Genomic DNA, 27148 nt, shown 5'->3' on the forward strand with positions numbered 1-27148 from the left:
GATTTGAAGTTAATGTATTTTTAAACTTTAAAAATCTTTGTTTGCATAAGAATGCGTATGTGTATTGCAGATGTTCCACATCTGTTTGCATTTTGCAGAAGAACAGTTGTTTTTACATGTTTTCATCTCAATCATGGCACAGAGAAAATTCAAATCTAGAATTCTCTCTCATTTCAGGGGTAGTTATGGCTGAAGTCCATATAGCGTGTTTTTCTTCTCCTCTCACTCAAAGCAAACTCTTTTCGTCTTCAATTTTAATATAGGTCTTCAAAGTAGAGTAGCTTGTCATAGATCTTTAATTCTCCTGCACTGAATTAGAATCAGTGACAGTGAGATTTACTGCATAAAAAAAAAAAAAAAAAGAACTCTACTGTTGTATAAGCATCAAGACCAATTGCTGCTCTCTTTCACTGTATCATCAAGGAAATGTTTACACTTAAAATGAACAGTATATTATTTTCCCCCCCTTGGATGAAAAGCCAGTCACCTCTCTTCCTCTTTCACCTCTCCTTTCCTTCACTAGCAGCTCTTTGAAACTTCTAATACAATGTTTTTCTAATATTTCACTTGCAAACGTCAAAGTCAGGCTGCAGTTTGCAAACAAGCAACAGCTCTGTGCGAGGACTCCCGCACATTCTTTCTTCCCACAGTCACTCCCTATATTACCAAAACTGGATGTTAGGCAATTACCTAGAGGGACTATGTAATCAAAAAAGTAGCTTAAAAAAAAAAAATCTCCTTCACCTCTGTGTTAAGAGTTTAGAGGGAGAAAATGAGAAAATTACAGTACTTAAGTTTAGAGAAAAGGAAACATGATATTAAGAACTATCCTCTTCTTCCTCATTAAAAAATAATAAAACCTAATCAATACAGCATGTTGAGCTTAACATGCAAGAATGATGTTGTCCTGAGTGGTGCCAAGAACCAAGAAGTCACTTTTGCATCTTGGCAGAATCACCCTTCAAGAAAACAAAAACCAAAACCAAAACCCACCCGTGCCTACTATCAGCCATTTCCCACAGATGACTTGCTGCAGTAGCTATCCAAATTACTTCTCCATGGACCCAATCCAAAGCTCATTACTGGCAACAGGTTTTTGAAACAACCCTGTGTGGTTTTTTTTCCACAATGGGAAAAATCTATATTTAACTAAGAGGCTGGGAAGGATCTTAAACTCTTTAAAGTCTTTGATTAACAAGAGAAAAGGACATAATGGTTGCCTTTGGTTTGGCAAGTGATAGCCAGGAGAAAAAAACACCCTGTGATCTAGAAATAATGCAATTTATACAGTGCTCGGTGTGGTGCATGTACATCAGAAGATACCTCTAAAATAAAAGGTCTGGAGGTAACAAAATTACTGGTTGTTCCCTATTAGCAACACAATTTAGTTATTAGACTTTACAAACCAATCTTTCAAAGGGAAGCATGAACGGTGTTCAAGAAATGAGAAATTTTATTTAGAACAATTTTATGTATTTTAACTATTTTAGCACCATGCTTTCAACTGTGTTCAAACAGCATTAAGAGAGGAATTGAATATAAAATAAAACACAAAAATACACAAAATCCTGTAATTTCATTATTTTATTCTTTTAAGATTTCATAATCTATTTACAATAAACTGTCTCAGCTCTTCAGAAAAGTGGCTATATTTGAGGGAATTAGCATTTTCAGTAGCATTTTAGGCCACAGCACAGTGGTGGAGTGAGCCATTACTCAGCTGATGCATGTAAAAGCTGTTTTGCTTATTTAGTTTTCAGTGAGGTCAAGCCACTGAATTAGCTTGCAGTTTAAACAAACATTAATGTCAGCACAAGTAAAAGGGCTGGAAAGCGTGGCCAAGGAAAAATGTATGATAAAGATTCCAACAGTTCCAACTTAGACTGCTGAAACTAAAGATGGAATTTCGCTATTAAATGCACAAATAGGTAATGGTACATATAGAGAAGTTTTTCCAATTGACACAAAACAATGATTCCAAACCTAAAGCAAATCTAAATAAGAATATTAAAAAAAAATAAAAAAAAAATAAAAAAAAACCAAAACAAAAAAACAAACCTCACAAATTCAGGATGTTACCTCCTTTCAGGTGGTTGTCCTTCCTTGACAGCATAGCCTTCAGTCAATACCGTCTCGTAGCAGAGGACAACTGTGTGCTCAGCCACTCTCAGAAATAGGTCTCTGCCAAGGGAACCATCTGCATGAGGAAATGCTACCCTCTATCGTTTGACTAGTCTAAACACCTAATGTCTTCTTAAAATGATAACTTTAGGAGGCTAACTCTGCTTTTCATAGCAATTACTACCCAAATCATGAGTTAAAACCTCACAAGTGTGTAGCGCTGGTCTTCATTACTGCACAGCCAGACTTCAACCTTCTTTTCACTCATCATCTTACTCCTTGGCTACAGCACTCTAACGGGCCCTGTGACTCTGGCTTCCCCTCCAATTCCTTTTTCCAAAAGGAATGCAAGCCAGAAGCTGACAAATAATTATTGCTTCAAATATTTCACTTTTTTTTTTCCCCAACTCTGCCTAACAGTTTGAATTCTTTTTTTGTCCGTTCTGTAGAAGTAGTACTTCAAATCCTTACATGATCTTTTACCATTCTCCTGTCTTCCCACTCCCATCACTTTCCAAACTCTGATATTTAAACTCTTAGAACAGCCCTTATTTTCAAAGATTTTATATTTAAATGCCTTTGCTAAGAAACTGAAGCAGCAGGATCAGAAGACATAAGAATGCTATAGCAAAAGCAGCTAGAAGGTGATTTTTGAATTCAACTGGATTGCGAGAAATGGCTTAGAAAGCACAAGAGATGTCCCCGACCATAAACAAGAAAAAAAAAAAAAAAAAAAAAAGATGGGAACAATATTATTTCTGTCGAAGTCACTGCTTAAGAGGAGCTGCAAAACTCCATGAGAATTTAGACCATCCCAGCAGGACATTAGATTTAAAAGGAAAATTATTTCTTTCAGCTTATTCTACATTTAAAATTAAAAGCTCTACTTCACTAACAGCAAATAGAATGAAAGAAACACAAGGAGGAAGAGAAAGACTGCCAGGACAAAGTATAAAGAATAATACAGTCTGAGGGGCAAGTGGCAGGGAACAGCAAGTGGAAAACATAAGGTAAAATACCTTTGTATCTTTAATTTAGTTAATTTCAAGATGGAGTCAAATCAGTGTTGACACCTCTGAATTTCTTGGAAAAGAAACTTAAATTTGAAGTCCCTTAGAACTTTTTTTTTTTTCTTTCTGACCTCTGTTTCTAGCTCTTTTGGGTAGGAAATGATAATTGAGTTCATCTTAGAAAATAACAACCAAACATTTAAAGATGATTTTGATTAAATACACTACTGATGTGTCAACCTGAGGATGTCTACACTGCAACTTGCATGTACCACCACTTACAAACAAAGAGACCTGCTTAAAACAGGTCTGTTTTAATCACTGCTTAAGGATTATTAAGTATTGTAACATATTATTGCTACTATTTAAGTTCTCATCAAGCCAGCAGTGCAGGTAAAGTATATTGTAAGGCCATTCTGACCGAGGTCAGAACACAAGACACTGATGACATGATATAATGCTATTCTTCGCTTACTGACACCATAAGATAATATATGAAATACAGGTTGTCAGAAATACAATCAACACAGAGTTCACAATATTCCATCCTTCTCCTCCGGAGGATTTCCAAGGCAGGGAGAGTAAACAGCCTTCTCCCAGCTGTCTTAGTTTCCACAGCTGAGAGTGTAGGATGTTTACAGTACCTGTCACTCAGAGCTCTTGAAAACAGACCAAATGTCAGCAGACCTAGTACAGATTTCATCACCGGCTGCCAGAAACGTGAAGACGTCAAGTAAAGGCAGGAAAAAAAAAAATCCATATCCATGTCTATTTTATACCATATGAATCCAAATCAATGGTAAGTCCTTTGTGCACAAGTTGGGAGGTGTAAGAAAGAAGTTCACAATAAAGCTGAGCTTCAGCATCTCCAGAGGACAGCCACTATTACTGCCACTGTGGTATCGCAAGGCTTCCTGACAGTTCACTCCAAAGTACTCCTGAATGTCTTGAAGTTGTGCCTGCAGAAAAGAGAGAATTCACCATTTTAATTGATGCACATAAATACACTAAAAAAAAAAAAAAAAAAAAAAAAAAAAAAAAAAAAAAAAAAGCAGAAAAATTGTATTTGCATTCTACAAGTAAAAGCTGTCCTGTGATTCTTCCAAAGGACTGGAAGCTTTTAACAGAATTTAAAAGCAATATCATAGAGTACTGGCTTAGAGGAATGCCTACAATATCTGGCTTATTTTTAATTAGGAGAGGAATTATGGTTCTGTGACACCTTTGAATACTGTGACAAACAGGATACTTTTAAAGACATGGCTTGGTAAATTTAAGAGTTCAGTTATACAGCTGATGACTGTTGACAGAAGTCTAGATATGTCTGAGATGATATTTTGCTTTCAGGAACAGATTAAGTATTCAGTTTCCTTAAATACATCACCTCTGAGGGAAAAGGAAAAAAAAACAAAACAAGAGAATCATAAATAGTAAAAAGTATTTCTCCTGTAGAACAAAAACCAAAATCCTCAGTAGAGAAAAAAAAAATCCACTTTAACAGGTTTTAGTGCAACAGAAGAAACACTTTGGGACAACATTATTAATAGCTTCTACTTTAAAAAAAAAACAGCGTATGTCCAAGTGACAATGGACCCGAACCATAAAATCACAGAATGCCTTGGGTTGGAAGGGACCTTAAAGATCATCTCATTCCAACCCCCCTGCCATGAGCAGGGACACCTTCCACTAGGCCAGGTCGTTTAAAGCCCCATCCAGCCTGGCCTTGAACACTTCCAAGAATGGGGCATCCACAACTTCTCTGGGCAACCTGTTCCAGTGCCTCACCACCCTCACAGTAAAGAATTTATTCCTTACATCTAATCTAAATCTACCCTCCTTCCATTTAAAGCCATTATCCCTTGTGCTAACACTACACAGCCTTACATAATCACGACAACCTACTTTAAGAAAAGTTAATTTGCTATGGAAAAAAAAAAGACAGAGGAGCTTCATCCGAGAGTTTAACCTACGGAGGGTTGCTCCAATACTGGTACTGTTCTCACCATTACATGAACACCATTGATAGCACAGTATGTTGGTCAGCTTTCCAATGAAACAGCTTTCCTTTGAGCATAAAGTACGTTTCAGTTGGACCAAAGTTACTGTACAATTTTCTCCTCTACCATTACCTGCATCTCATTCCAGTACTTGTGGAAATTGCACCACATATCTAAAAGCCCAGTTCTTGCAGTCACATAAATCCCCAGTGGGGATCCCTTTGGTCAAGAAAAAGAACTACAGCAGCAGGAGAGGGAAACAGGGGGACTGTGTAACTGCACACCCCACTTTACCATGCATAAGAAGGCCTAGAGATTTGCAGGAGTCTGACAAGTTGAAATAAATCTGAAGGTATAGATCACCTTCATCTTCCAGTCTGCTACAAAATAATATGAACTGCAAGGGCAAAGGCAGCAAAAATGGCGAGAACTAAAATGTTTCCTTCCCAAGCTATCATGAATAAATCAGCTCTCTGGTCAGCAGCTGAACAACCTATGTTAGTTCTGTGCTCAGAAGATGCATTTCTAAAATACTGCGTCAGCTTTACATGTTGACTGGGGCCATGGGTTGGGTCCCTCTAAGCCACACGGTGGAAGAAGGAAATCCCTGTCCTTTTATTAAGCAGCCAAGCTAGTCAGAGTGCCAGGTAACCCTGCAAGAAACGGAACAGCCTGGTGTCAGCTCACCAGTGATTCCAGCAGTAGAAACCAAAGCAGAAAGTGTAGAAAAGAAAATCATGGAGCTGCATTCCTGAAGCAAAAAAAAAAAAAGGAGTAAATCTCAGAATAATCCAGGTGTGAACACATTTCAGGAGGTCATCTAGTCCCAGCCCCTGCTAGAGGCAGGACCAGCTTCAAAGGCCCACGTGAACAGCTGCCAGAGACCTTTATTTCTCATTCAAGTTTTTTCCAGATTAAGTACAACTTGCAGAAGGCACTTCAACCTTTCACCAGGGAGCCTGGAAAAATAACAGTGTGGTAGTCTGTGACTGAATTTACCACAGTGCCCTGAACATTTGGCAAATAGGCATCTGATATTTCTATTGTAAACAGATCCTATGGATGCAAGCATATTTTATTTGCTAAAAACAAAGTAGCAGAAAAAAAAACCCAAATATGTCTGCTTTGGCTTTTTTCTATAGCAACAAATAATTCTATTTTCAAAATAAGGCTATGAACTACTGGAGTTGTTGGCCTTATATTCAGAAAATTTTGGAGAGGCAGTGCAATAACAGGCAACATACTGTCAGCACACAAAGGAAGAAAACTTGTCAAGGCAAATGATGCAGTGACAAGGAATACTCAAACAGATGAAGGAAAAACAATCCAGAAATTTAGAATAAGAAAAATCAGAATAAAAACTAAGCAATGTATTATAGTCTCATTTTATTATGGACTCTCAAACACTTGTGAGACTTCATGTATGTTCTTTAGTGTCAGCATTTAAATGAACGATACAAGTGACTTAAGACTTTAAAAGTCAGTTTTGCATATGTATTTTAGATATGCTTCCCATCAAATAGTCGTAACAACTTCAAACAATTTAAGGAAATCTTCTGGTAAGGACTTCATTTATACTCAACAAAGTAATTTCTATTCTGAAGGGTCTACATTCTAGACAAGCAACAGAGGAACATGACAGCAATAAAATGATTACATTATACACAGCTCCAGGATGTTTCTACCACTTCTTTACTGACTGCCTTTGACTTCCAAGTAATTTCAGGTGATTATTTTATTTTAACCAATATTTATCAAGTCTGAATGATGCTTCCAAGGTGAGATACTTGGGGAGGAGGCATTGAAATTACATACATCACATCCCTTTGCCAAAATAGATGCCTACCACTTGCAAGGCACAGTTCCTCATCTATGTCTAGGTACTCAAATAGCAGAAAAGACAAACAAAAAAAACCCCAACCCACTAAACAAAAAAACAAACAACCCATCAGCTTTCATTGCAAAGCAAGTCCTTTGATAGGTGTCTGAGAAGAAATAAAGCTGGTGGTTTGCCAGCAAGTCCTGCACAAAGCTAGGTTAAAATTCTGCAGCTGAGGGAGTTAAGGGAGGGCACTGCCTGCACGCATAGCCACATGGGTGACCATGGTCTCAGCAAAGCTATCACAGTAAGGATAAATTGCTGAAAAAAAAAAAAAAAAAAAAAAAAAAAAAAAAAAAAGCCTTCTCCCCTAGATCTCTAGGAGGCAAAGTGTTGGTGAAAGTTATTTAGCTGACCCTAGAATCTGTTCTGCCTCTCTCAGCTTCACTGTCCTACACTTGAGGGATATGACTGTAAAAGATAATACAGAGAGTTACAAAAGAAGCAGCTGCTAAAAGCAACAACAAAAACCAACAACCCCAAAACCAAAACTGAAGCACTGCCTTGCTGTCACCTGGAAGGAAGAGATTCTGAATTGCACAATATAGGTCACACTATAAAGAGACTGCAGTCATTCATTCGCTTTCATTTCACAACGAAGCACAAAAGGGAAGGACTGAAAAGAAAACCTATTCTCTTCACTCTTTAGCAAGTTAGATACCTAATTTCTTGTGGCAATGAGAAGCTGGGTGCCAACATACACTAATTGCTCACTTTACAGAATATTTTGTTGTAATCAAGAACCACTCAATTATATCATCCAACGGTAGATTAAAAGAAAACAAAGAAAAATGACCCTGAGAAAATTATATATAGTGTGAGGTGTAACACCTTTACAGCCTTGTCAGATGAGTGACATCCTGCTCCTTTCCATGGAGTCATGGCCCTCTGAAAAAGCTTATCTTTCTGCTACCTCTGCATCAGACACACCATTAAAGTGGAAGAAAGTATTACTGAACATTACAGACACAATGGTATTAGCAAAGCTAACGAGTCACTATTTACGTGATAGCCCTCTTATACTGCCTTTTACAAATGATACAAGTTCAAAACAGTCTCCAAAACCTTCCTCAAAATTCATCTATCATGCACACAGGGAAGGCTAATCTGCCAACAAAGAGGCCACCTGATCCACCTGCAGTGATCCATGTGAGAGGCAAAATACTTGTGCTGTCTCCCATTCCTGAACACAGCCTAAAAACCAGCAGGCCCAAGGAAGACATCAAGGTTTTTAAAACTCTTCCTTCCTTGCCTGGTGGAGTCCTGGAGTAAAGACTGTGTGGTCTTTACCTTTGGAGGTATATCCCAAATTACCTCTTTCACTGAACTGTCACTCCTCAAAAAGCAACTAGCAACATCTAGAGTACAACCACCATGTCAATTTGAAGAAAGAATTGAGATTTGGACTTGGAAACGAGCAGGGAAAGTCTGGTGGATTCCCCTTCATATGTCTCCATCCTTACATAGCAGCTGTGAAGACCACAAACTGCTCACTTCTGCTGTTCTCCTACTACATGAAAACATGAAGCAACATTTCCCTCAAAATCACCAAGTTTTTCTTCTCACCTGCCTGCTCTTAGAAGGGCACACAGATTCAGTGAACAACTTCTGGTCCTGGTAACAATGATTTGTTACTGACTTTCTCAAAAAAAAAAAAAAAAAAAAAAAAAAAAAACAACCCAAAAACGTGGCACATTGATACTTCAAGCCCATGCCAATGAATTCTATGGTTTTTTTTTCCTGTCCTGATCATTCCGTGTTACATTTTGGACACATGCACTTATATATCTGGGTATGTAAGGAGGAATCCCAGAGTCTGTCACTGATGGGGAAGACCTAAAAATGGAGGTGGATCTCAGGGCTCTCCTTTAGCAATTCTATGTGTCTTCAGCTTTGAAGAAAGAAAACCATCCCATGAATTTTCTTCATCAAACAGCCACCTTGCAGCATTTTGAAGGGACGGGAAAAATCATAAAATAATAAAAATGTTTCCTTTTCCATGTAACTGCTATAACACACACACAGAATATTTTTTTTAAAAAAATCAGAAATTAAAGTCCTTAGTACATTTTAAAATTGCCTAAAAGAAACATTAGTTTCAGCAATTTTAGACTCCCCCCCCGCCCCGAGGAGTCAAAAGTAAGATAGCGGGAGAAGAATGGCCACCACACAAACGCCAGAAAATAGAATAGCCCGAAATAAAAAAGCAAGCAGACTTGTAGATGGGCAATTGCCCCATTTGGGAATGAAAAGCATTTAAAGTGCTCTATAAATACAAGAACTGCCACCAGATGTCAGTACAGCCTAGAAAATTGATAGTTCAACCCTTCACACCAGGCTGACACGGCTATTTTATTTAACCCCCCTCCAACTGTCCAGGCACGCAAATCCAGCCCTGCCATCAGTCCCGAATGGAAAGAGTCACACAAAATGGAAAGTTTCACTTTCATACGGAGAAGCAGCCTGTACGGGGCCTGCCATACGATCTCATTTGCATGTCACCAATGTGCAAAAAAAATGAAATACAAAGCTGTAAGAATAGGCATCAGTTTCTACTGCCGCAGGACACCAAGAACCAGCTTGATATTAATTAATCTCTAATTAAAGTTCAATGCCCTCCTTCCTCACACTCATCAAGACTCTCTAGCTACGGTACGCGTCTTTGCCCCGCACGTTTGCATTCCCTCTGTTCCTAAATAGCTTTAGTCTCCTTAGATTATTCTGCAAAGTGCTGGGAAATATTGAGCAATGAGGTTCTTAAGCTAAATAAAGTTGTTTTTTTTTTTTTGCAAAACAAACATTAGTATGATCGTCCTTGTGGTACAGGAGAGGCCCCCTCTACCTGTCTTGTCTACTTTTTTACAAGAGTTGTAAGGAAAGCATCTCTGGAGCATCTCTGCCCAAGGTGATTTTACTTCCAAAATTCTAACAGCAGTGTTTATCTCATTTCTTTACACAAACAAACATCAAGATCTACAGTTTCTCAAGGGTACAATTTAGTTTCAGCAAGAGAGACATGGCACAACAACATTTTTGCTGCTCAGTGTCCAAATCCAATGACATACTTTGCTACTAAAGTTATTAACTAGAAAAGTTTCACAGGCTACTTAAATAAAAGGGCAGAACTTACTTTATACCAGTAGTGAACAGATTAAAAACAATCAAAAAAGTAATGAAACCACTCCCCCATCCCAAACATAACCTATATTATTTAGGCTTTGCAAGAACTTTCAGCTTTGCTGGCTTATAGATGGAGCTTTCTGTCCTACCAAAATCAACGAGTCTTACTCTGAAGCAAGAAAACATATTAAGAGAACATCAGTATCTGTAGACACCAAAAAAAGAATTGTCAAAGTGATGACGAAATCTAACTAATGTCATTTTTGCTTGGCATAGAACCACTGGATGTTGGTGACATCCTGATTGTTATTTTGTGAGAAATATGCAGGTAAGTAAAGCAACAAACATGCATTGACCTATGCAATTTTACATTAGGAAAGCTTTGGTTTTAATTCATTTCTTAGGTACAAGAGTAATATAAGAAACTAGGTTTATGGTTTTAATACTAGCTTATTGCACGACCTTACAAAAATATCTTCAATTTTCTTACCAAATGCAGTCAACTCAGTGCACGTACATTTTTAGAGTTCAATGTAAAGAATTTCTAAAATGAAATAATTAAAGGAAAGTTCATGTTAAGTTAAAAAACCATGAACAGAAAATGAACTTCTTAGGCTGATGGCTAGGAATAGAATTTACTAAAAGATCTCTGTCACGCCTTATAGGATGGTTTTAGTACAGCTTTGAGATTTCAACTTAAGATTTAAGCCTACCGCACTCTTAGATTTCCTTTACATGGTTTCATATCTCAAGTTGAGTAAAATTGTAAGAGTAGCAAAAATACAGATACACAGAGGCTTTTTTGGGAGCATTTAGGTTTTCTTAATATGGATATTGGACAATGTGGATATTAATGAGGAAGAGAGGAATAAAAAGTAAAGAGGCAGAGAGCTTCTTAGATGATTTACCTTGTATAATTGTTAAGGGCAGATGGAGTACAAACTACCTAGCAGTTGAGTAGCAGCAACCGCAAAAAAAAAATGAATCTGAAGTAAATCGCTTCACCGGAAATCCCCAAACCACCTAACGTGGCATCAAAATTATGTCCAAAGGAAGAGCGCCTCTAATTTCATACCTAAACTAAGCCCTGAAACCTCCCTCCGATTCAGGTGAGCTGTGTAGTCTCAGAAGTTTCTCTCAGAGGAGTCTGATCACGGACCCAGGAGGGAAGGCAAGTTTTGTTGCAAACTTGGCTAAGTGCTTAATTAAATATAAAACCTACAAGCATGTTTCACCTTGCTTTTGAGTTTCATCAGGAAACCTTTGCACAACTTCAGTTTTGTTTCACACAACTGCAAGTCTTTGTCAGGTTAAAACAAGAGGTAATTTATGTGCACTCCAAAACTGGAATTTTTAATTCCTGAGTCTTGGCTTTAATTGTAACAAAGACCCTTGAGGCTTATCGTTCCTCTCTGTTAACTTCTCTCCCTCAAATTCTCTACACGTAAACACTTGTTTCTACAACAGCTCTTCTGCAAGTCATTTTTACCCATTTTTTGCACATTCAAAACATGCAAAAACCAACCCCAAGCATCTCAGTTTTACATGTGCTGCTTGCTCAGTCCAAGTTCGACAGGCCCAGGTGATACGTACTATTCCAGTCACTCTCTCTTCAGGAAATCTCAAGAAGATTACATGACTCAACAGCCAGTTTCTACAGAACAATAGAATAGCTGGCTCCCTTTTCCCTAGGAAATGTAGCTTCTTTAAAATCAAAGTTTTAAGAAGGTAAAGAAGAATTTCAGCTTCTGCAGGAGCCAAAACCACAAAGCTGCACTTAAAAGTCACCTAAGATTTCACATCAGCAGCAAAATTTTAGTAGAAAGAAGCTTACAGTCAGTTACTATTTAGCACAACTTCATTTCCTAAATTCTTTAAATTAAAAGTTCACCCTTGAGCATCAAAGGGGTTTTTGCATCCTTCTCTGAATTACCTAAACTATGTTCAGCTAGCCTCTAACATTTCCTCTACACCCACCAGGCAGCTAGCTCTGCTGCTGAATGAACTGCGGCAAATGGCATTCAAGCTGTGAGACTTTGATAGAGGCTGGTGTTTCAATAGTTACAAGGCAGTATCTGCATGACCGAGCAGATGGAGTGTGATGGATGCATCTTTTTTCCTCTACTGAAAAAAGTTTTAGATAAAGATGCTTTTAAGAAAAGGATATTGCCAACCTGAAGCATTGTCATTTTTATGTGGACAAGCAGGAATGAGGTTTGGCACAATCCTTGAAAGACTTGTACCATCAATTTTTCTGGCTGCTATTGATTGAAGAGTGTTATTAAATTCACAGAGCAAGAATTAAGCAATGCAGGAAGCACTGCCTGTTGTTAACGCTTATGGTTACTATAACCATGTTAAAACAGTTTTGTTGGTTCATAAGATCATCCCTTTTCAAAAGGATTTACAAATCAGTTTTATGGAAAAGTATGCATTATTAGGGAATTTCCATCCTTTAGCTATTTTCCTCATCTTAGATTCTTCAGCCTTCTCACCTCTTTATTCACTAGCAAGATTTTCATTTAAAGTCTAAGGACAGTAGCTGCCTCCAGTTTCACTTTTCTATTTCCATCCTAGGCCCTCTTCAGGTTAACTTCACTAACAGTGTTCTTGCCAAAGTCCAAAGATATTTGTGCTACTCCATCTCCATGCATTTTGAGTTGTCAATCATCTTTTCTGTGACAGTTCAGACCTAGCTCTCTCATTTAGCCACTTTCTTTTTCTCCCCTATCAGAAGGCCCTCCATTCTTTTTTAAAGTGGAGATCCTGCAAAGCTCTTCTGGACATCCAGTCTCTGGGTGCTCTACTTTGCAATTTCAAAAAGATTGCCACCTTTGTGAACACGGTCTGGAAAACTGCCTCCACTCCAAAGCTGTGTCCAATGGTACATATGAAATCTTTCTTCATCTCGCCATCACTTTAAGAAAAATACGCCTGCCAATTCAAACACATCATTAATACTTGCAACTCCACAGATGCAGCCAAACACTCAGTCTTGCAGATTCTTTATGCATAAAATCTCAATTGGAGTCCTTTTAACTGATCCTTACATTTCTGTCTCATCCAGTGACTGTTCCTCTACCAGGCTGATTTTCACACAACATTCTCTGATGAAGGTAAGGTAGAAATCTTGCTGTGACTGTAACACATTTAGAAAACTACTGCCAGAAAGAATAGACTAAGAAGTCATCCTTTTATATCCTCTTATGGCTACCCCTTCTCAGTTGAATCAAACAGTAGTTCCTGACATGGTCAAGGCCTATCAAAGTCTACAATCATCTTTCCTCCCCCATTAAGCCACCTTCTCTACCTCCAGTTCTCACATGATGTCAGCCTCTGCCCCCCACATTACAGTTGCCATTAAGCCTCACTTGCACTTTCCTCTATGTTGTGTCTTAACAGAAATGCAACTTCCAACTCCATAGCGCCCCTCAGTCCTCCTTCCTCCTCTCCTCTTCACACTGCCTACAGAAAAAGATTTCTTTCCGGTGCTGCCTTGTCCCACGCTTCCCCCAGTGCATCTACCCATTGCAACCAGAACTACTTCAGGAATCTCACAGAAATCACAGTGCTCAGCACCACCACATGCTGCAGTCACATTGAACATCTGGCTGACAACTTGTAAAGTCATTTAACCCATTTTAGGCTCTGGCTGCCAAATTAGCAACACCAAAGGAAAAAAAAAAATCTGAAAGCAGTAATAGCAGTATTACCTGGAGCAGAAACCCTGAAACTGAAAAAAGGATTTATACTCAGCCCTTGAACATAAAGGTAGTAACAAAACTCACCTGAACATACGTTCTTTTCTCCTCAAGAGGTGGTAAATGTAAAACTTTTTTATTAGTATTTCGGTGAGGCTCATCACTATGGTATGCGCGCAACCCAGGAAGATCAAGTTGCTCATCTATATTAAACAACAGTTGCTGCGAGATGAAAACAAGCAGGGCTTCAGTTTTACAGAAACTCAGCTGAGGTTTCTGTTTGGCAAAGATGATGTATTTGAAACAAGGCATGGATCCAGATCCCATTTGATCTTCTTCCTGATGCATAGATTTCAGGTAAATTCAATAGCTCCTCTCCCCCCAGCTCTCACCACGCAACACAAAGCTTTTCCTGCGTGTCCTAACAGGATTAAGTGTCACATTTAAATTTTGTCAAAGTCCACTTTGTCTTCTCACTCCTTCCCTGAATTAGCAGATTACTGCTGAAGCAGGCAACGAACACACAGCTTCTCCCACTAGTTAACATCAGGGACATGCTGTGGCACGAATCCAGGCTCTGTTTTCCTGCAGAGGATATAGCTTCTGTGGATGTGAAAAATCTCCAGTGAGAGCTTAACGCATCAGCCCATTTCCTCCGTTGGAAGGGAGTCTCCCAACTCATGCTCTGAACAAACAGAGTCCCAGAGCCAGCCCATGGACAGTGTTTGCAGAAACAGCAATGTCACCGATAGGAGAGTTTCTGATATTTTGGAACAAAAATAATTTGAAGGGGGGAAAAAAAAAAAAAAAACATTTTAAAATGAAAAAGTAGTAAATTAAGCATTAGTCAAACATTGATACTTTTTAAAGTCATTTTAAAAACCACATTTTACTGTGGCTAAAGTAAATCTTAGGCTGAACAAAGGAACTGAAAGGTACCAATTTAGCAACAGTTCTGTATTTCCATCCGCACCTCTCCTCTCGCCGTCTAACTCACATATGTACAAATGAGGGGCCCAGACAGTGCCGATATACAATAAAAGAACACTTTTATGGTGTGGTTTTTTGGATTTTTTTTTTTTTAAAGCACTAACAAACTTTGTATTTTCACAAAGTTTGGGCAGTCTAAAGGCAGGGGTAGCTGAAATGTTTACAAAGGTTCTGCACCATCTGTAATTCTTCATACATGCACTTTGACAAACCTATTTAATTAACATCAACCTTTCACCACTTTGCATGCTGCTAAGTAGTAGTCTATTTTTATTTTATTTATTTTAAGGAAGTGGAACAATACAGTGATCATCAAAAACAGTACATCAAAATAGTACACCCTGTACCCCATACTTAAACAAATAAATACAGACAACTATAATCCAAGAGTAGGATATATAAATATAAACTCTAAGCTTCACAGAGTTCATGAGAATTATAACTTTTGGAAAACCCAGTCCACCTAGTAATTGAAGTTTTTTCAATCTCCCTGTTACTAACGCAGGAATGAAGCAGAAAGATGCTCCTGCCATGCATTTTGCCTACGAATCAAACTTGTAACATCATATTGTCAGTGTGTAAGGCAAGGCAAGCAGGCATAAGAGAAAAATGCGTCATGCTCTTGTTTCTGTCTCACTTCCAGCCCTACAACCCGACTGATGACTATGACAGACACAGCTGGTAGGAAGCAGGAGGCAAAGAAGCATCAGTCAGAGGCAACGTGGATATCCAGGCTGCATCTGAGAAACAGGAAGGAAGCAACTTGAGGGTCAGCAGCAGAAGATAAGGGCAGAGACAGACTCCAGCATAAGAATTTTCATAAGTAAATGCTTGGCAATGGAAATAATATTTTTAAGAAGTTTCCATGTCTCCTCCCACATTGAGGCTGCTAAATCGCATCCTGTTGCCCTGCTCAGGGCTGTGAATCATTGTGCTAACCTGGAATGGTGCCACTCACCTCCAGAGCTTCTCCTTGCTACAAAAATTAGCAGGCTATTTCTCGCAAAAAGTAATTTGCAAGAAATGCCTTCTAGACTCAACCATCAGTGGATGGACACTTCACTTTCTTTCCTGAGTCTTACAACACTAAGAAATCTTAGAAGCAGCATAGTGGGAAGAAAAAAAAAAAAAAAAAAAAAAAAAATCAAGTGACCGCCTACAGTTCTGCCTGTGCCCTTCCTGGCTAAAGATGAGAGCAGGCAGCTAGTATTTCAGATTGCTTGATGTAAGTGACCTCTCCAACTACCACCCCATATTAACTTCCTGACCAAGCTTAGTGAAAGCCTGCCAAGTATCAAAGGGAGAAGAAAGGGACGTAAGCAGCTCGGATACACTTCCTTTCTGGAGATATTTTTGACCAACGCTGCAATTCGACAGGTCTTATCTGAAGAACTGACATGTTAAGCAGGGTTCAGCAACATCCCGATTTTACCTTCTGTGCTAAATGCAAACCCGAAGAGAGGACTGATGGCAAGCACCAGACAGGCTGTTTGTTGAGAGACTGTGCGAAATCATCAGAACACCTTGCGATGAGATTAAAAAAAAGACATAATGTGTACCTTCTCTCCTATCCTGACTTATGTTTATAGCCAGAAATACCCTACTCACCCTTCAAAGTTGCAGCAACTGACATTTGCCTGCTCACAGCCCAACGGGCTGCACAAGCTGCACTGAAGCTACCACAGGACAGAATCAGAAACAATTCTGTTGTCACCGTTAGCCACACTTTAGCAGAGATCAAAAGCCGAATTTAAGCAGCATGGTAACATACACACTCTCCTCTTAATAGAAAAATCTGTCCTGGTGCTGTTCATTCTAGTGCCAGGAAACTTTGTTCTCAAGAGCCCAGCAACATGACACCTCCCGCCAGCACAACAGCAATGTCGAGAGATGCTAAAACGGGAACCGAAGTGGAAGTTAAAAGTTAAGTTAGGGTCAAGATTTAATTTTTAAAACAATAAAGTCCACCATTCTGAAATTATAAATGTGAAATGAAGACTGAATGATGTTCAGTTTTACATCACGTGTCTTCAGATTCTTTAGAAAGGCAGAGTTGACACAAGTTTTCTGCAGCAGAATTACTGCAACAATAGTAATTTCTCTGACCAGATTTGAAATCATACACTTTGCTTTCTAAAATGCAAATATTTTACTCATATTAAGTTTAAAGTAACTGGAAACTTAAGACGAGCTCTCAAATAAATCATAGTAGAAAAACATAACATATATTAGCGTACAAGAATTACTGCATTCAAGGTACATTAGTTACTCTTTTGGTTGGCTCGAACTACCATCCCACCAGCTGACAGTTTTCACTGGAGAGGAGGTAACTAGTTCCAGCAAATCAATTCCAGCAAATCAAAGCACAATTTTAGCAACACAAGGCAAAATGTTGACAAAATGCAATCACATCAGAGAGATTATTTATTCCTTACAATGAAAACTAGAGAATTTATACCTTCAGACATCCTTTTCAGTAAGCAACTGAAATTCAATGCAAACTATTTCTCAATACACGATGTATGTCACAGCCCCGATTTAGTTCATGATGCAATTTTAGCACACGCTGTTTCCACTCACATACTTCACAAAACAGAACAGATTTGCTGCAGCTGTAGAAACCTCTTCAAAAAGTTAAAAACTATTTACTTTTAAAGCAAAAACACGGTGTCCATACCTTAGAAGTTGAACTGTACAAGCTTTATTGGGACTTACTGACGAAGTATCTTGGTTCCCAGAGATTCAGTATCTAAATCAGACAGCAGACGCTCTAGAGATGCAGTTAGGAGCACTTGCTTGTTCTACAGCTTTCATGGAGGAAAATGCATGTCTGCATATAACACTACCTTGTAACTCAATACACCTAGCAACTGTAGTCTGCCACCAGTTTAGAAAACTTCTCTGCAAGAGAAGGTCTGACAATGATACGACCAAGTCTAGTCACCCATGTCCCAAGACATCAGACAGCAAGTGCCAGAGAGGGACTTAAGGCACCGGATATCCTTCCTAGAAACATTTCAAATCTATTTTAGCTACGATGAATTGGTACACTTAGTCAAGAGAAGTTGTAGACAATAAGCATTTCTGAACACAAGGTAGATCATGTGCACCTCAAGGTGAGTACCCAGGCAGGAATATGTAGGCTTCAGCCCCGCTGTACAAGCACCTTCACAAACATCAGTCAGTTGGCAGTGGAAAAAAAAAAAAAAACAACACAAAAAACCATATATAACCACAGAAAAGTAGTAGACAGGCTTAGAACTGAGTCCAGCTGACACTACTGCAAGGAAGATGCTTTCCATACCTTTATTTTATGCTTGCAGATTTTTGTCTGTGTCCTAATGAGAAACAGGTGCCCCTTCTTCCCTTCAACACATGTCCACTCAGCAGTACAAGGGTTAAACCAATCTTAAATCACTGATATGGACAAAAGATCCAAATCATTCCGAAATAACACTGCCCTCATAAGCAGCAACTGCAAAATGCCCGAGGAGAAAATCTGTTCAGTTCCAAATTTTAATTATTCAAACTCCATACTGAAACACACACATTCTCCTTCTCCTAAAGCTACGAATTTCACTCCATTTAACTAACGTGGAAAACCAGCAGATATTCATGTTGAGGAGGAGAAATGCTCAGATTAGAAAATTTGCACGTTATTTTTCAGTAGGAGTTCACAGCTCCTCTACAGTTGGATTCTCAACTCAGCACACTGACGTGGAAGGAAGCATAAGAGAAAAAGAAGATCTTTTTACAAAGCTGGTATCTGCATTCAGTTCCTCCCAGGAATGAAAACACCCAACTTTCCAAGACGGCACCAGACATGTTCGTATAACATATCTTTGTGATAGAAACAAACAAAAGAACAACAAGGCTTCTCTACAGATTTCCTCATACAAGACATCAAATCCTTCTGTGTAGATAGTTGCTATGGTGCAGACTTAAGGGGAAAAAAAGAGGGGAGATCAGACTTCTTGTTTACAAGTTTCCAATATGCTCCACTTGATCATCTTGAAATTGAAACCCTTTAGGTTCCTGTCTTTAGGCTGTCAGATGGTAGAGGACAAACACAGTGTTAGCAACTTCGCAAAGCTCTTATGTGTTCTGTATAGATCTAGAGGAAAAACATCCACGTGAGTTAGACGACAAACAGAAGGGACAATATAGTTTCAAAAAAGAAGAAAAGCCATACTAAAGCCCGAGAGACTTACTCAAGGAAGAGAGACTTACTTGGGGAATGAAAGACCAGAGTATCTTTGAACACTATCAACACTTCACCACAATGTAACACCGCACAGACCTATTAAAAAATACGCTGTTTCAACATTCTCAGGCGAAACTCTGATTCTTCTGAGAACTTCTTACACAAGTTTTATCCAAACAGGTATACTCTGCCATTTACAGATTCAAGAACAATCAGACAAAGACATTTAGGGTAGGATTCAACACCTAAACCATATAAAGACAAATAAACTCCCCCTACAGTCAAAAAAGCCTACAGAAAGATCCTGCTTATACTACAGCAAACATTTTGGGTGTAATTCAGATAGCTAGACATGGGTATCTGCTATCAGTTTAAACATCCTAGGAGTTCCACCTCACTTCCAGTTGCCTCTGTTGTAAACCCTGCAGGACCTGCAGGTCCCAGGTTGCATCCATCAACATTATGCAATTTTTAGCAATGCTTTACAGATCCTAATGGGCACTAGATTTAGGCAGGTGACCAGAGGGCTGCTGTGCAGGACTGACTCCAGCAACTTGAATCTTCAATAACTACGAAGAGAGAGAGCAGAGAAACTTGCTGCAGAAGTATAAGACTTAAATGTTTTTCACCAGTCATGAGCAGAATGCATCCTTTATTCTTTTGCCAATTGACAAGAACATAGCTATCACTTGCAGAACAGTCTTAGATTATTCATTATTGGGGTTTTAGTGATATGTAAGAGATTTAGCCTTTGCAGTCACTTCCTTAAGGTCTCATCTTCTAAAGAAGTAGGCAAATGTAATCTCCATTATTCAGTTGCCAGAAGATTAGACTAGAACCTTTTTGCCAAAGTCTTCTATATAACCTGCCTGCATGAACTTAATCAACTTTTCTTTAGTACGGTGCATAAAACCCACTCATACAGAACAGGACAGTTCTCCCATTCAGTCAGTGACCAGTCTGGTTCCGCCGGGGGGGTAGAAGCGGCTAGAGTATCCAGAATAATTCCAAGGTTTAGGAACTCAATGACACAATCTTCCTAAAATAAGTACAAAGTTCCCTGCACAGACAAAGATGCCTTTAAAGACCTCCAGAGGGAGATGCTGTCTAATTTTTGGTATCTAAATTGCTTCAAACATCCATCTTAGGCAGGATTACTGGCTGCACCAGCATTTTGCTACAGCCGGAATAGTCTATTCTCTGTCAGGTCAGGAACACAAAATAAAAAAATAAATAGGAGAGGAAACAAGACCTATAACAGATTTCAAATTCCATGGCAGTTTTCTTGCTCTCTTTGGACTGCAATTTATTCACCCTCCACCCCTAAAATGCTATTGTTTGCCATCAGCTATTTGTCTTTTTTTACCTGCTTACTGTTTGAACAAAGTGTAAAAATGCTATTTCCCATTCCCCTAAAGTTTCTTATTGCCATGTATAGCTGGAAAATTTAACTAATGCCCCAAACCATTTGCTCCCTGCTGCTAGTAAACAGCCAAGACTGAAACAGTAGCATCTAATCAGTATTTGTGCTACTACCAGCACTACAGGAAATTTGAAGGAAAAAAAAATTACACTGGAGGGTATTAGCACAGACTTCTTTCTGTTATTATTTGGTTCTTCCACCTTCTAGGATTTTTTTCCAAGAGAAAAACATTAATCTCCTGGCTGTTAACCCAGAAACCCTCCTGACCGCATTCTGTCTCCAGACCTTCACCAAGGCCAGACTTGGAGAGAACAGCTACTAACTTTTAAACACTGGGGAAAGTACTGTCCCTTCACTGTAGCATTTACAATCACACACGGTCCTCCTTTCCCATTTATTTAATAAGTATCTGAATTATTCTGATAATGTAACATGGCTATAACCCAGTTCTCACAGCTCAAAGACGAAGGACGCTGCCCAAGGAAACCACCCTGTACCCAGAGCTTCTACAGCCATACTCATTGCACACAACTCCCCCAGCAGTAGCAATATTTAAAAGAGTCACAAGGTTCCCATGGAGAGAGAGCTCAGATCTTGTCCAATTTCATTCCAAATCTACTGAAAACAGAGAAGAGCTTTTGCCAAGGCAACTTTGGCAAGTATATCCACCAGTATGCTGACTTGCCAAACTGCATTTTGATTTTGCTGGACTTATTTACTTGTTCAGTACCCCCGGAGAAGTAGAAACATTTGTTGCTGTAGAGAATTTGGCTTACTTTGAAGACCTGGAACAACACTTAGAAGATGAATTGGAAGCTGACTGACTTAGGAATTTGATCTATTAACCTCAGCTCACAGTGGTGCTGTACCCTGAAGTGTTAGAAGTAATCTATAGGTCAGCTACTTCAAGTCTGAGACCAGACAACTCTACGAACATTCAAACAACACTTTCAAGGTGTTAATTTTATGCAGCCAAGTTCTACTCCTTTCAAAAACACCATCCAACACTAGCCATAAGACAACCTTGATGATGCTCTTTAGGAGTGAAAAGAGCAAAGCTATATTTTATGACAAAACTTGCATTCTTTGCTGACTGCATGGAGATAAATCCCAACAGCTCGATTTTCAGGAGACATTAAGCATTCAGTCTCCCTCTCAAAACCAAAGTTACAGCCCTTTAGGACACCTTTAACTAAAAGGCTGATCCCTCGCACGCTGTCGTCCCCACCCTCACTCCCCACAGGGCTGGTCCGTGCTCTGCTTCCACCCTGTCACTGGGGCATGCAGGAATGCTTTTGATCAGATGCATCAGAGGTACACTGGTGACATGTTTTGCCTGACAGGATCATGCTCAGCTGCTCGACTCAAAACCCAGAGTGAGGAGGAAGAAAAAAAAATAAATAAATAAATTTGAAGTATTTCAAAAACATTATCTGCAGTGCTTGTTTTCAAGGTTTTGGTACTGCTTTTCACATGTTTGTCCATTCCACATTTTCAGCTTTACTAGCTTGCTTATCCTCATTTTCCTTTTTTTTTTTTTTTTTACTGAGCAAGATATTCCTTCTTCACACCTCCCTCTATTCCCCTATCTCCTACCATTGCCCACTACTTTGCAATAGGCTAGCAACCTCACCTTCCCTTTTCAAACACAGAAACTATGTACTAGGTCCTAGACACAGTCCAGCTATCCATCCTCAAAGCACATTCTGCTAGAGAAAAGTACAAAACACCACCTGGGCTTACATAGTGTTGTTTGTCTAACTCCTCACTGTTATAATAGAAATTCATCCTGGAAGCATAGCATTTCATATAATTCTTTCTTTTGCCTTTCAAAAGTGCATTCTTACAACTCCTTCAACCCATTATCTGCTAGGCACTTACAATGCATTTTTCACAAACAGAAAAATCAAGTATAAACATACCCTAAATTTCTAATTTCTAAATGTATATATACACATTTTGGTTACATTTAAGATGAACAGTAGCATCTTGCTTCCTAAGAGATACAAGTAGACTGCTATATGACCTGTTCCCAGATTCACTGTACTTTTCCAATATCTAATTCACTTGTAAGCTAACATGAACACCTTCAATTTCCTCTAGATAAACCAACAACAAAAAAATAAACCAAGAGAAGACAGAGAACCAATGCCTACCTCTCTCCACCCCAGGGAAACATACAATGCAATGACAATGCTTAATTGATAATTACAGTTTTAAATCTGTTCACCAATTTTTAATCCCTCTGATACATCAGATCTAGACTTTTTACTATTTCAGTTTTTTTCCATCAAGATGTTTGGGTTGCCAAATCCAATATCCTGAAATAAATCATAGAGGCTATGCTTGTTATGAGGCTACTAATCTGCCTGACTTAACATGAAATAAAGTAAAAAGATGACACACTAGATGAGCTCCATTTCCCAGTATGATTTACTCCACTTACCTACTTTGGTCCAAGTCCTGTTTCAGTATTTCTGTCCAAATCCATGCTGAGCTGATAGCCTACAAGCAGCTACATAGTCTATTTATCCAGTTAAGCTCTGGTAAAATTTAGTTTCTATCTGTAATCTGAAGTACTCTAATTTTACATTAGCAGTCCACAGAGTTTCTTATAATACTCTCATCTCTAACTACTTGATACAAGTTACTGGCATCTTTTAAGTAATGCTATATTTTAATAGCTATTGTTAAACATCCTCCTGGCTTGCTAAAGTGGAAAGAATGCCAACAACATTTGTATCTGACTAAAATCTAGCTTTTTAACCACACACCTGACAAATCTATCAAGTATTGTTGTCTTTAGGCACTGCTCTATGACTTCTACCTGGTCACGGAGCACCAACATCAGTTACTTTTGTTTCTAATAAAAATCTTTCTGTCTCCCACTGTCCAGCTGTCCTTCCTCCATCCATGTCATTTCCTTGCTAATTTTATACATTGTTTCATTATCTGCTAATTTATATTAATGGAATAAAAGCTGACAGCCACCTATTTAGGGATTTCTGGTGGCAGGAGGAAGGGAAAGAGTATTTTTAAGAGCCATTTCCACCTCTATTCTCAGACATTTTATATCACTTGATTGTGGATTCTTCCGCAACTAGTAAGATTTTTGTAAGCCATTAAAAAGTGCTCCACTTTTTCTGTTCGTATTTCATCTTTCATCTTGTGTTCAAAAGCTTTCTACCTTTTGAATTTCCTCTTTTGAGAGAAAAAGATTGTATTCATCTGACCGCATATGGACTTCTATAAGCCAAGGTACCCACACCTGAGCTAGTTACCCTAGATTGACTTTGAAGATAAAGGAGAGAAATAAGATGGCAACTAAGGACAAGTCATCCCATTTCTAAATACATATCTAAAATAAATCATATAAATTGTCCTGTAAAAAGGTTTCTCCTTCAACAATGTAAGTCCAGCTTGGGCATATTTAACTACAGCACAGTTGCAGTAAGTTTAGCAATATGAATCCTTTTCACAGGTATTTCCTAACAACCGTCATAGAATCACAGAATGGTTTGGGTTGGAAGGGACCTTGAAAGGCCATCTAGTCCAACCTCCCTGCAAGGAGCAGGGACATCTCCAACTACATTAGGTTGCTCAGAGCCCCATCCAACCTGGTCTTGAATGTCTCCAGGGACGGGGCATCCACCACCTCTCTGGGCAATCTGTTCTTCATTCTAAAAAAAATTTTTTCCTTATGTCCAGCCTGAACCTGCTTCCTTGTAGTTTAAAGCCATTACCCCTCATGCTATCATGAACAATTAGAGTATTCAAAGGTAACGTTAACCACACAAACCCACTGTGGGATAGAGAAAAAGCATTTCTAGTGTTTTTTTTTTTCCACATTGAAACAACAGCATATTTACTTTCAGAATTTAATTCCCCTTCATTTCTTTGTGAAGAAGCTTAATTGCTCAGAAAGTAAGCAAGAAACCATTCTTGAGGTACTTAGCTGATTCACACATACCTGCATTCATGTGACCTCCCAAACGGCTGCTATACCATTTCCAGAGACACCTGGTCAGAGCTGTACATCTGCAGGGTCACAGTCCTGGGCCTCATCAAACAAGCTCTGCAGCATATATACAGCCATTTCAAATGGGTCTGACCTGTGTCTTTGAAATATTTGTGAAGATGCTGCTGCACATGCAAACTTCTTAGAGAAGTGCTGGAGAAGGTTTAGCACAGTTTAGCAGACAGGATATTGTGCCAACCCTGCAGAGCCGTTTGAGTGTTGCTTTATACTCTTTTCCCCCACTACTCCTAGTTGGATCTTCCCTTGTATCTAGGACCTAAGCTCGTTCCCCTCCCTTCATTGCTTTCCATGCCTTACACAGAAGCTCTGGTAACTGACTAGAGTGTCTCAAAGGACATCACTGTTCATACAAAAGACCAAAAACTCTCCTAGCAGGTACGGTTTCAAGGACATAGTAAGTACTGTTGTAAATGTGCCTCACATAGGCTCTGCATTATTTCATCACTGTTCAGTTTAAGCTGTTAAAAATCCCCTCCATATGTTTTGAAAACATTTCAGGATGTTGATGACGAGCATTTATAGCTACAGAATTAATCACTGCTATGAATCCCACAATTGCATTACATATGCAGAAAGGCTTTAAGGTTACATAGCTTTCAACAATCAAAACAGAGGAACTTCATAGCTCATCCTAGCCTCCATACATTAAACTGCTGACACACTAATAAGATCCTTGCTCTAAAGAAACAGCAGCATTTGTTCTTTATGTAAACAGATTAAATAATCAGTTGCGCTTTTTTTTTAAACTAGTAATTTTCGAGCAAGAGCTTCAGATGAGCACACATTCCATGGAATAATGTTGTAAATAAAACACAGCTAGAATGCTTGAAACTGATTGTATTAAGAAATTCTAGAACACAAGGCCAGTTTACTCTGCTCAGCACACACATGTAGGCAGTGGGTGGAAAAAAACTGAGCCATTTGCCAGCCTCCTTTGCCTCCTTCTTCCCCAATACATGTATGCACATGTGTGTGTACACACACATATCTACACACACACAAATAAAAATACAAGGCAGAATATATCAGTCTTGTATAGTAGAATTTTTTCATATAATTAGTTTCAAGCATATATACATATACAAAAAATATAAAGGAATATAAAGGATATACATGTTGCTATGTATGCTATGCAGAATGGTGAAAAACTCTGCAGAGAAAATAAAATGTTTCCACCATTCTGCACAGGATAAAGCAGTTAGTTTCCCCAGAAATGCAGCTATCAACTCCGCAAAGTCAACACTGCAATAAGAAAATATTAATCCTACTCTCAAAGTATACAGAAGGCGATGAGGGCAAGGGAAGAAGTAGTACTACAAACATTATTGTAAAAAGATCTCTTAACAGCCCATGGCTTTCAGAAGAGCGCACAAACTCTTCTGAAAGCTTTTACTACAATGAAGTAGTTAGAACAGCTGCTGACTGATTAGCCTTTTATTTCTGAAATTGAGGAAAAAAAAGTTTGAAAAAGACAGAAAAAGTTCAAGCCAGAAATGGAGAACAGAATTACAGGACAACTGGATGTGGGCGTTAATAAATGCCTAGTCTGTGATGGCCTTGAAGACAGAAGCAAGCAGTTTAAGTTGCATCTAGTGAATAAAGGTGAATAGGGGGAAGGCAAAGAGATGAGTGATCTGGTGAAAGCAAAGAGACAAGACATCTCTCCCCAGCATCCTGGAGAGTCAAAAGCAAATCTTCTGTCCTTACACAAGGCCAGAATAAAATACAATTAAATTTTTAAAAAGAAAGTGCAATGAAGAGGACAGAATAGCTCAGGACTCCTCCAGGCAGATGCTGGAAGACCAACTATTGACTGAAATACACCTGGATGCCCAGAGGAGACAGTAAAAAAAACCTCTGAGCAATATCCCTCTCTTCCACTGATATTCTTGTCTTGCTATAGGCAGAAGCTCTGGAGTTAATTTTCCATGTCCTGCATTATCAAAGGAGGTATGTACTTAATCAAAGGGCACACAAGGGAGGGGAAAAAAAAAAAATATCTTGAGCAACACAAGACAAAAGTTACTGAAAATATCTCCAATTTACTCACAAGAAAAATCAAGTGCCAATGACAGGAAGTCTAAATCAGAGCAAAATACTGACTACCCACATTAAATCAAGAGAAGTATTGTTAAATAAAAGAAGGTACGTTTACATCCACAGCTAAAAAGATGCCTCAAGCCATCATCTGGAAAAATACTATGTCACTGAATGGCACGTGGCTTCCTTCTCATATCCTTTGTTCGTTTATTTGTTTCATAATAACTGTTTGAAGCTTTAGGAAAAAAAACAGAACAGTCTTTATATATCGGTACAAAAAGGGAGTGATTTCATGCATCTTGGTCTTCAGATTTTCATGCATCTTCAGACTGGTTGTAGAGCTACAGGATTAGTTCATCTTCTTTTACTGTGTTTTTAAACAAAACAAGCACATTGTATAATGCCTATTTCATCATTGTAACGATTTTACATCATTAACAAAGAAAACTCCCCAAGAAGCACGGCTATTAAACACCGTCACTCTTCAAGCAAAAAGTTAAAGCACATATCTAACGGTTTACAGTTTTGAGTGTGGCTTGAGTAGGAACAGCAGTTCAGTACTGAAAGCTTTCCATTCACATCATCAACTGTATTCTCTTCATAACAAGTGCATATGTAGGCAGA

At 38.7% G+C, this 27148-nt stretch overlaps 1 long non-coding RNA gene across 1 annotated transcript in view; it reads right to left on the reverse strand.

Annotated features, from left to right (window-relative positions):
* Window positions 1–1566: 1566 nt before the first annotated feature.
* LOC147601215 (uncharacterized) overlaps window positions 1567–27148 on the reverse strand; it is a 39613-nt gene continuing 14031 nt past the window's right edge. Inside the window, exon 3 of the long non-coding RNA XR_015258303.1 lies at window positions 1567–4090. This is a non-coding gene — a long non-coding RNA (uncharacterized LOC147601215). The remainder of the gene's footprint in view (window positions 4091–27148) is intronic.

The sequence above is a fragment of the Chlamydotis macqueenii genome, chromosome 3 (genome assembly GCF_036417535.1).
Source record: "Chlamydotis macqueenii isolate bChlMac1 chromosome 3, bChlMac1.mat, whole genome shotgun sequence".
Lineage (NCBI taxonomy): Eukaryota > Metazoa > Chordata > Aves > Otidiformes > Otididae > Chlamydotis > Chlamydotis macqueenii.